At 40.7% G+C, this 9,872-nt stretch overlaps 1 long non-coding RNA gene across 2 annotated transcripts in view; it reads right to left on the bottom strand.

Moving 5' to 3' along the window:
• Positions 1–6,245: 6,245 nt before the first annotated feature.
• LOC102259004 overlaps positions 6,246–9,872 on the bottom strand; it is a 17,310-nt gene continuing 13,683 nt past the window's right edge. Inside the window, exons 4-5 of one of the 2 annotated variants that reach the window (XR_001362155.1) lie at positions 9,574–9,601; positions 6,246–6,496 (exon numbers count right to left, since the gene is read on the bottom strand). This is a non-coding gene — a long non-coding RNA (uncharacterized LOC102259004). Of the gene's footprint in view, positions 6,497–9,336; positions 9,602–9,872 lie in introns of those variants that run through there. The other variant, XR_001362154.1, reaches the window with a different exon arrangement.

Raw genomic sequence — 9,872 nt, 5'->3', positions numbered from 1 at the left:
GATGGCAGATTGGAAGGACTTAGCATTTTACATGTTTCTGTGACCCAGTAATTCCACTTGTTGAAATCTAGAGTACTGAAATATCCCTAAATGAGCCTAAAGATATATGTACCCAAAAAAGTCACATAAAATTTGTAAAGGGCATGACTGGGGCACAGCCTAAATGTCAACCACTAGGGGAGTGGGTAAATAAATTATGGTACATGGCAGCACACTCTCAAATGGCTGGGAGATTGTACTAGATAACTCCTCAAATCTCTTCTAGCTCTTCCCATTTTAGGCCAATTCATCTCAGACCTTGCCTTGAGGCTCCAGCCCGTATCTATGGCTAGTATCTTTCTGGTCTACTCTGCTGTACACTCCTCTGTTATAGCAGTGGTTCTCAACCTTGGCTGCACATTAGAATCACCTGGGAACCTTTTTAAAATCCTGATTCCTGGGCCTCATCCTCCGGAAATTCTGTTTCTTTGTTATGGGGCGAGGCCACATTAGTAATTTTTTTGTTATGGGGCGAGGCCACAACATTAGTAACAAAGAAACAGAATTTCCGGAGGATGAGGCCCAGAAATCAGGATTTTAAAAAGGTTCCCAGGTGATTCTAATGTGCAGCCAAGGTTGAGAACCATTGTGCTATAGGGACTAAGAGAGGACAGCTGAAGCCATATTAGCTTGAGGGTTCAAGGATCCTGGCTCCCAACCCCTTGTCACTTTTATCTAAAAATCGAGTATGTTTCTGTCAAATGTTTCCTACTTTAGGGCCTGATCTAATAGACAGCCAAATTTACTCAAGCTACATTTTAAAATCAGTCTCATCTATTATCCCTATGTCTATATAAATTAAGTAGGATATGTCCATCTTACAGGAAAAAAACTATGGCTCAGAAAAATTAAATGTTTTCTGTAAGTGGCAGAGCCAGGATTAAGTCTAGAATGTGGGAGCACAGGTTCAATTTTTTTGTATAAATGAAGTAAGATTAGATATCAATGTAAATATGGTTTATACTGGATTTGGAATTACACCTGCATTTGAATCAAACTAATGAATAATTCAAAAGGATTAACAGGAGATGGTTATTTTAAAATCCTTTTACTTTACATTGGCAATATTCATGCACGATAACCTGTTGAAACAACAAAGCAAAAAGAACTAGTGATCTAACGCTCGTTACCGCAGGTGATTAGACTTGGCTTCGCTGGCAAAAGAGGCTGATGATAGCAAAGAAATCAAAGTCCTTCCTTCTCAGAGGCAGACATTGAGGTGAAAAAGACAGGCATTGTTAGGTCACTGCTTCTTCTGCACATCCTTAAAGTGGAACCAAATTTGGCTTTGACTGATGCTATCTCCAGTTCAACTTTTTTTAATTTCCTAATTTCTGAGGTGAAGAGAGCTGAGGTTAGCAAATCAAAGCATTATCTTAATTGTTTTGAAAAACATTTGAGAAACTGTGCTATTTTCAGATTATGTTAATTTAATAATAGTAGACAATTCACAGTGAGTGAGCAGGCCAGGACCTGAGAAGACAATGATAAAATCAAAACATTAAGCACAAGCATTCTTATTGAACAGATTGCATGTATGTGCCAAGTGTGGTGAATGTTTATGGTTCACTGGACTGTGTTGTATGCCAGACACTTGAAAGAACATTCCAGAGAGATGGTCTAACTTACTGGAAAGTAAGGCTCAAACCCCATATTTTTTCCTTTAAAAAAAATATATATATATGTTTTATTGACTTTGGAGAGGAAGGGAGAGGAGAGAGATAAAAAAACATCAATATGCCCTAACCAGTTTGGCTCTGGATAGGCCAATGCTCTGCGGACTGAAGAGTCCTAGGTTCGATTCTGGTCAAAAACATGTACCTTGGTTGCAGGCACATCCCCAGTAGGGGGTGTGCAGGAGGCAGCTGATTGATGTTTCTAACTCTCTATCCCTCTCCCTTCCTGTCTGTAAAAAAATCAATAAAATATATTTTTAAAAAAATGAAAACATCAATAAGTGAGAATAATTGATTGACAGCCTCCTGCATGCCCCTTACTGGGGATTGAGCCCATAACCCTGGGAATGTGCCATGACGGGAATCAAACTGTGACTTCCTGATTTATAGGTCGATGCTCAACCACCGAGCCACACCAGGTGGGCTATTTTTTTAAGAGTTGTATTATGAAATATTTAGACATTTTACAGGAAAAGGAATCTACAAGTCAATGATGTAATTTTTTTTTAAATATATTTTATTGATTTTTTACAGAGAGGAAGGGAGAGAGATAGAGAGCTAGAAACATCGATGAGAGAGAAACATCGATCAGCTGCCTCCTGCACATCTCCCACTGGGGATGTGCCCGCAACCCAGGTACATGCCCTTGACCGGAATCGAACCTGGGACCCTTCAGTCCGCAGGCCGACGCTCTATCCACCGAGCCAAACCGGTTTCGGCAATGATGTAATTTTTTAAAAGGAAAAAACGAAAAAGAAAACAGGAGAGGAAAAGAAACTAGCAGTGCCCTGGATTTAAAAACATCTAATAATTGTGTAGATCTTAATTAGATTCTGATTTGAACAAACCAACTATGAAAGACATTTTTGAGGTTATAGACATTCTTCTATAACCAAATAAATTTGGTTATAGACCTGGAAATAGATTTTAGCAATAAACTGTCAGTTTTGTGGTATGTAAGAAAATGCTCATATTTTAGAGATGGATTCTTAATATATGAAGGAACAAAATTACATACTTGGGATTTGCTTTTCAATATTTCATCAAAGGAAGAAAAAAAGTGGCAGATGAAGTAAATTTCAGCAAACTTAACAATCAATGAGTAATTCCCAAAGTAATGGAAATTTACTGTACTCTTTTTATAGAAGTTTAAATTTAAAATATTTTTTACGAATTATCCACAAATTTAAATTGGGGGTGGGGTTATGGTTGTAACTCTAGACCTTTTAGACCTGTGAAGTGTCTGTTATGGTCAATCATGAACTGTATATATAATTATTTACAGATTAAGTCAGTTGGTTTTAGTAAACTCGTTTACAAGAGGGAAACGTACTCTGAAGTCACCATAAACCTCCATTTGCCAAAGTTCTTTGGAATGGCATCCCTGCTTCCATGCTTGATCTCTAGTCATTCTCCACCTACTAGCTGGAGTTATATTTAAAACCATAATTCCAGTTCTAGCTGTTTGGTTTAGTGGACAGAGTGTCGACCTGAAGGGTCCTAGGTTTGATTCTGGTCAAGGGCACATGCCTGGGTTGCCAGCTCGATCCTCAGTGGGGGGCGTGCAGAAGGCAGCTGATCAATGATTCTCTCTCATCATTGATGTTTCTGTATCTCTCTCCCTCTCCCTTCCTCTCTGAAATCAATAAAAATATATTTAAAAACACACACACACACACACACACTGTAATTCCAGTCACCTCATTCTCTGATTAAAACCCTTAAGTGGACTCCAATTTCTGGAATAAAATCAAAAGCTCTAACACAGCTCATACAGCCCTATGTAAGACAGCCCTGCATCTCCACTGCCTCCTCTGGGCCACTCACTATGCTCCCACCTCACTGGCTTCTTTCAGCTCTTCAATGGCCAAGGCCTGTCCTGGCCCATGACTTTTCCTAAGCTGCTCACTCCTCTTGGAACATCCTCCCCATCACTTCTTCACAGTACACTCCCCCACCCACTGTTTTCACCTTATAGAAATGGTTCTTTTCTCCTGTAGCAATTTTCACAATTCGTTTGGGTTTATTTGTTTCATGTCTATTTTCCCCGCTCTTCTCCATGTATATTCTGTTTACCACAGCCAACAATATTCAATTTTTATTGAATCAGTTAAGAAATATTTCTTCCAAACCTTCCAGTCCCATAGGTATCATATAAATATTGAAATTGGATGGAAGGAATTTGGTGAATATTATCCAAAAAGTTGGCTTATACTTCCGAGAAATTAGGGTGGAGGGAGCAGAGGGCATTTGAGAGGAGAAATATTAATGCAGCAAGTGATGATTAGGTTGCTGAGCGAAACCTTACAAAAAGGAGTCAACCCACTGTGATTCTCAGTGTGTTTGAGCTCATGAACTTGTATTGCTCTATGATGCCTTTCCACTCAGTCAGTGCCCTGACTTCTGTCCTAGTCCTCTGCTGGGCAATGAAGCACAGCTCTCCCCACCCCCACCCCCGTGGGAGGGATCAGGGAATGGGATCCAGACAACTGACTGGGATCTCTCACTCCCGTGCCAGGGAGCAAAAGTTGGCAGAATACATGCAAATATGTACACAGCCACAATCACGGGAAGTTTTGTTTTGTTTTTTAATCACAGGGAGTATTTAACACACTAGTTTAAAAATTAAGAGCTCAAACATACAAAATTTGAAAAAGACAGTTAACAACTTTGAGCTACTGGACTTATGTATAATTGCACACCTTATGGTTATTTTTAAAGTTTAACACTATATGGTGCTTACAATGTGCCAGGCGCTGTTGTAAGTGGTTTATAGCAGCTTATTAAAGAATTAAAAAGTACACATTCTTTCTCAGGTTATTTGTAAAAGTGATCTTGTAGTAGGTCACAAAGCAAGTCTCAACAACGAAAATTCAATAGCTATAGATCTAATCATATGTAGTAAACGAACAAAACCAAATAAGATAGCAGGTTCCCTGATAAAGACCAGAAGAGGCAGGGAGGGAGAGAGGGGATGGGTGAAGTGAGAAAGTGTTAGCTCTACCACTGCACTGGTACAGAAGAAAAGTATAAAAATCAATACAAGACATGGCCGAATGCATATCCAAACCCACAATCTGCCAGAGAAAGTGTGCCAGAGTTTATGCCGCCCACTTTCATTTTTTGCTGCCTCATCTCATTTTCATACCAATTCTGTTAAGTACAATTAATTATTCCTATTTCGTAGATGAAGAAGCCCAGAGAAGTTAGTAACTAGGCCAAAATTACACAACTGCTAAGTGACAAAGCCAGGAGTTTACCTCAGGTCCGCCTGACTCCAAAGTCCACGCTCTTTCCACATCATCATGTTTATAAAAGTCACAAAAATATAAATACCATAAGATTCCACTTACTCAACACTCTTGGGATGAGTCATGCTGGACAGATGAGTAAGTGAAAGGCCACCCTCAGGAAGCATTGTTCAAAGCCCTCTGCGGTGAGAGCAGAGAGGACTCCAAAGGCCCCTGGGGAGGAGGCTGCTCCTCTCTGTTCCTTCTCCGTTCCTTCTCTCTCTTGGGCTTCTGGCATTGGAAGCCCAGCACACCTGGTGTCTAACTGACATGCTCTTCCAGCAAAAGATGGCCACAGATTCCCTTTTCTTTTTAAAAAAAAAACCTCACCTGAGGATTATTGAGTACAAACCCCAACCAGGGATTGAACCTGCATCCTTTTCTGGTGTACAGAATGACACTCCAACTGAGTAGTCCGGCCAGGGCTCCTTTTTCCTTCCTCAAAGCACAAATCAAATAGACTGAAAATTCAGAAATAATTTTAGCACAAACTAAGGAAAACAAAACAGAAAGTGTCTACTGAAAATACACCAGTTGGATTCCCAAAGCACAGTTTTCTGATACCAGACTGGGCACACAACCAGTCCTGAATGTTAAACACTGCCCCCTTGGTCCTAAAGGGCGTCATGACCCTGTAGGCCTATTTTTTTGTGTCGTTTCTCAGTATTTTGCTATCTCCTGGCCAGGTGGCTTTCAGTATTTATCTTGTTCATAGTTCTTGAAATGGGTCTAGTGATTCAGTCTACCGCTTCCATATGTAACCTCCCTGAATTTTAGATTCCACCTCTGCATAAAAAGGGAATGATGAAAATATCTAACTCAGATCAAATAGGGAGATCATGTAAGCATATGGCACATAGTAAGCACTCATAAGTTATTTTTCTTTTCTTTCCCATCTCTGAACCTGTGCAGAATCTTCTCCTTCTCCTTCTTCATCATCTTGACAATTATATCTAACTAGAGGCCCGGTGCACAAAATTTGTGAACAGGTAGGGTCCCTAGCCGTGGCCAGCGATCAGGGTCGATTGGGGCCTTCCGACTTCTGCCGGCCAGGGTCTTCCTTCATTCTGTGCCACCCCCTGGTGGTCAGCACACATCATAGCGAGCGGTTGAAGTACCAGTTGGTCGAACTCCTGAGGGGACAATTTGCATATTAGCCTTTTATTATATAGGATGACTGAGTACTATGTTCCAGGCACTGTTTTAAGCACTTGACATGCATTAATTAATTTATTCCTAATCACAATCTTATGAGGTAGGTTTAATGACCACCTTAATTTTATGAAGACACGGAGGTACCGAGAGGACAAATAAGTTACCCAAGTTCAAAAGCTGGGACTTCAATCTAGCCAGTCGGGTTCCAGAACCACCATGCTATACCACGTACAAACGGACTCTTCTGTGTTAAAGTTAGCCATCCAGACCTACATCCCTCCACCTAGTTTGCCTTTCTGGTCTGTTTCCATCTCCAACCAGGCCTATAAAGTGGACCTTAGAGTAAGAAGAGAGAGAATTGATGGAATATAAAACAGAGACCACAAGTATTTCCAATCATATGCAAATATATATTTTATGATTAAAGATGCATCTACTTTATAATTTTCAGTATTGTTTGAATTCTTCGAGCAGACATTTAATACTTCCAAAATCAATTTTAAGACTGCATAAAGTAGATTCACTTGGGCGGCGGGGAGGGGGGATTTCTAAGCATCAGTAAATTTGGAAAGGAAGAAGTGATTGCATATAGGAGGAAAGGTTTGTTTATTTAAACAGTTAAACGGCATTAAAACAATAACTTAGCCCTAGCCTTGTTGGTCAATGGTTAGAGTGTCAGCCCCCAGCAACAAAGGGTCTCGGGTTTGATTCCCAGTCAAGGGTATGCAGGTTTGATCCCCACTTAAAGCAAGTGTGGGAGGCAATCAGTTGATGTGTCTTCCTTCCTTCCTTCCTTCCTTCCTTCCTTCCTTCCTTCCTTGGCTGAGGAGAGACTCTTCAACTAGAAGGAAAAATAACAGCACACCGAGGCTCAGAGGAGGCGCAGTGTGGAAAATACTCAGGTGCGGAGGTGCGCGCGCAAAGCGGGCTGGTGGCTGAGAGCGCGGTTGTCGTTTTCGGTCAGGGGGGAGTCTCAGACTCTGAGCTCCAGATACGGGTGAATCGCTGGGGACTCAAACGGGAGAAGTGGGAGTGTCTGGCATCAGTTGGAAGGCAGCTTTCTCTCCGAGGTTTGCAGCGGTTCCTGGGGTTCTGAGAAGCAGAGCCTCTGGGAACGGGACTGAGGGCACCATAACCGCTCCCTCCGCCCGCCCTGTTGAGCCCGCCCCGCCCAAGCCCTGCGCAGAGCCATTTGCCAGATCGCCTCAGGCAAAGGCTAGATTAGCACCTCCCCAGAGGACAGAAGTTTTCCGCGGCAGACACAGCTGATTCACACAGCCAGTCGGCCTGGTGGTCAAATCCCTCTAGTATTAACTACAACAATCAAGGCTCAACTAGAACAAGACTGCGCACAAAGACCACTAGGGGGTGCACCAAGAAAGCATAAAAAATGCGGAGACAAAAAAACATGACAGAAATGGAGGATATAGAGCTAAAAATCGCAATTTTGAGGGCTTGCAAAAATGTGCTAGAAGCTGTCAATAAACTTGAGGAGAGAGTCACGAAAACTAATGAGACCCTCGATGCTATGATAAAGAACCAACTAGAAATTAAGCATACACGGACTGAAATAAAGAATATTATACAGACACCCAATAGCAGACCAGAGGAGCGCAAGAATCAAGTCAAAGATTTGAAATGCGAAGAAGCAAAAAACACCCAACCGGAAAAGCAAAATGAAAAAAGAATCTGAAAATATGAAGATAGTGTAAGGAGCCTCTGGGACATCTTCAAGTACACCAACATCTGAATTATGGGGGGTGCCAGAAGAAGAGAGAGAGCAAGATATTGAAAACCTATTTGAAGAAATAATGGCAGAAAACTTCCCCTACCTGGTGAAAGAAATAGACTTACAAGTCCAGGAAGCGCAGAGAACCCCAAACAAAAGGAATCCAAAGAGGACCACACCAAGACACATCATAATTAAAATGCCAAGAGCAAAAGACAAAGAGAGAATCTTAAAAGCAGCAAGAGAAAGAGACTCAATTACCTACAAGGGAATACCCATACGACTGTCAGCTGATTTCTCAACAGAAACTTTGCAGGCCAGAAGGGAGTGGCAAGAAATATTCAAAGTGATGAATAGCAAGAACCTACAACCAAGATTACTTTATCCAGCAAAGCTATCATTCAGAATTGAAGGTCAGATAAAGAGCTTCACAGATAAGGAAAAGCTAAAGGAGTTCATCACCACTAAACCAGTATTATACGAAATGCTGAAAGGTATCCTTTAAGAGGAGGAAGAAGAAAAAGGTAAAGATACAAATTGTGAACAACAAACATGCATCTATCAACAAGTGAATCTAAGAATCAAGTGAATAAATAATCTGATGTACAGAATGAACTGGTGATTATAATGAATCAGGGACATAGAAAGGGAATGGACTGACTATTCTTGGGGGGGAAAGGGGAATGGGAGATGCGGGAAGAGACTGGACAAAAATCGTGCACCTATGGATGAGGACAGTGGGTGGGGAGTGAGGGCGGAGGGTGGGGCGGGAACTGGGAGGAGGGGAGTTATGGGGGGGGGGAGGAAAGAGGAACAAATGTAATCTGAACAATAAAGATTTAATAAAAGAAAAAAAAAGAGCAGAATGGGTTGAATTTTAGCAACAAAACTTTATTGGTTTTTGAACTTTACTTCTAGGTTTTCTCATCTACAAATAGAATAATAATACCTATCATCTAGAGATATTATATTGTCTTAAAATAAGACAATATAAGGTGCTTGGTATGGTACATTTTCTTTACAACATCATTGTAATGGCTGAAGAGTATTCTGTGTTATGACTGAGCTAGGATTTATTTAACCAGTCCCTCATTATTAAACATTTGGTTCATTTTCAATACTATCAATATAAAAACATTTTCATACATTTCTGGTTATTTCTTTAGGGTTAAATCGTAGTGCTTTGGTGGACTGAAGAATATCACCATTGTAAACTGGTAACACATATTATAAAATTATCAACCAACACATAGTTTTACCAAGTTAATCTCTGTATTGAAGGTATTTAGTCAACTACTGCCAATAATGGGTACTATTCTAAAGAAATATGCTAATTTTATAGGCCCGCAAGGACCCATGTTGTTATTTTACTTGCTTATTAGATGTTTCAATTTCTTCTTAGGCTTCATAAATTAGAGTATGAGCTTGGTAGAAAATAGAAAAATAATTGAAATAAGTAGAAATTTTAATGTAGCATATTAAAGATGTGGCATTTTAAGCTATATATGATGGGATGAATTTTTCCAATGGTTTCCAAAGTACCTTCTGGAGCTTCTTCTCGTGGGGGGGGTGCGGGGGGAAAGGGGTGGAGGGTAGGAATGATGGCAGGGATGCTATCAGGTTGAAATAACTCTTATCTTGCCCCATTTTAACTGCGCTTATCTATTTTACATATTGAACTTACTGGTAAGTTGATCTGAAGAGTTCTGAACCTGGAAACAAAACCAAAACCACATTTAACTAAGTTTTTTTTTCTTTTATTAAATACTAGAGGCCCGATGCATGAAATTCGTGCAAGAGTAGGCCTTCCGCCCTAACCGGTTTGGCTCAGTGGATAGAGCGTCGGCCTGTGGACTGAAAGGTCCCAGGTTCAATCCGGTCAAGGGCATGTACCAGGAGGCAGCTGATCGATGTTTCTCTCTCATTGATGTTTCTAACTCTCTATCCCTCTCCCTTCCTCTCTGTAAAAAATCAATAAAATAT

The sequence above is a fragment of the Myotis brandtii genome, unplaced genomic scaffold (genome assembly GCF_000412655.1).
Source record: "Myotis brandtii unplaced genomic scaffold, ASM41265v1 scaffold23, whole genome shotgun sequence".
NCBI classification, from domain to species: Eukaryota; Metazoa; Chordata; class Mammalia; order Chiroptera; family Vespertilionidae; genus Myotis; species Myotis brandtii.
The sequence above is the reverse complement of the archived record's forward strand: the minus strand, read 5'-3'. Positions and strand labels throughout refer to the sequence as shown.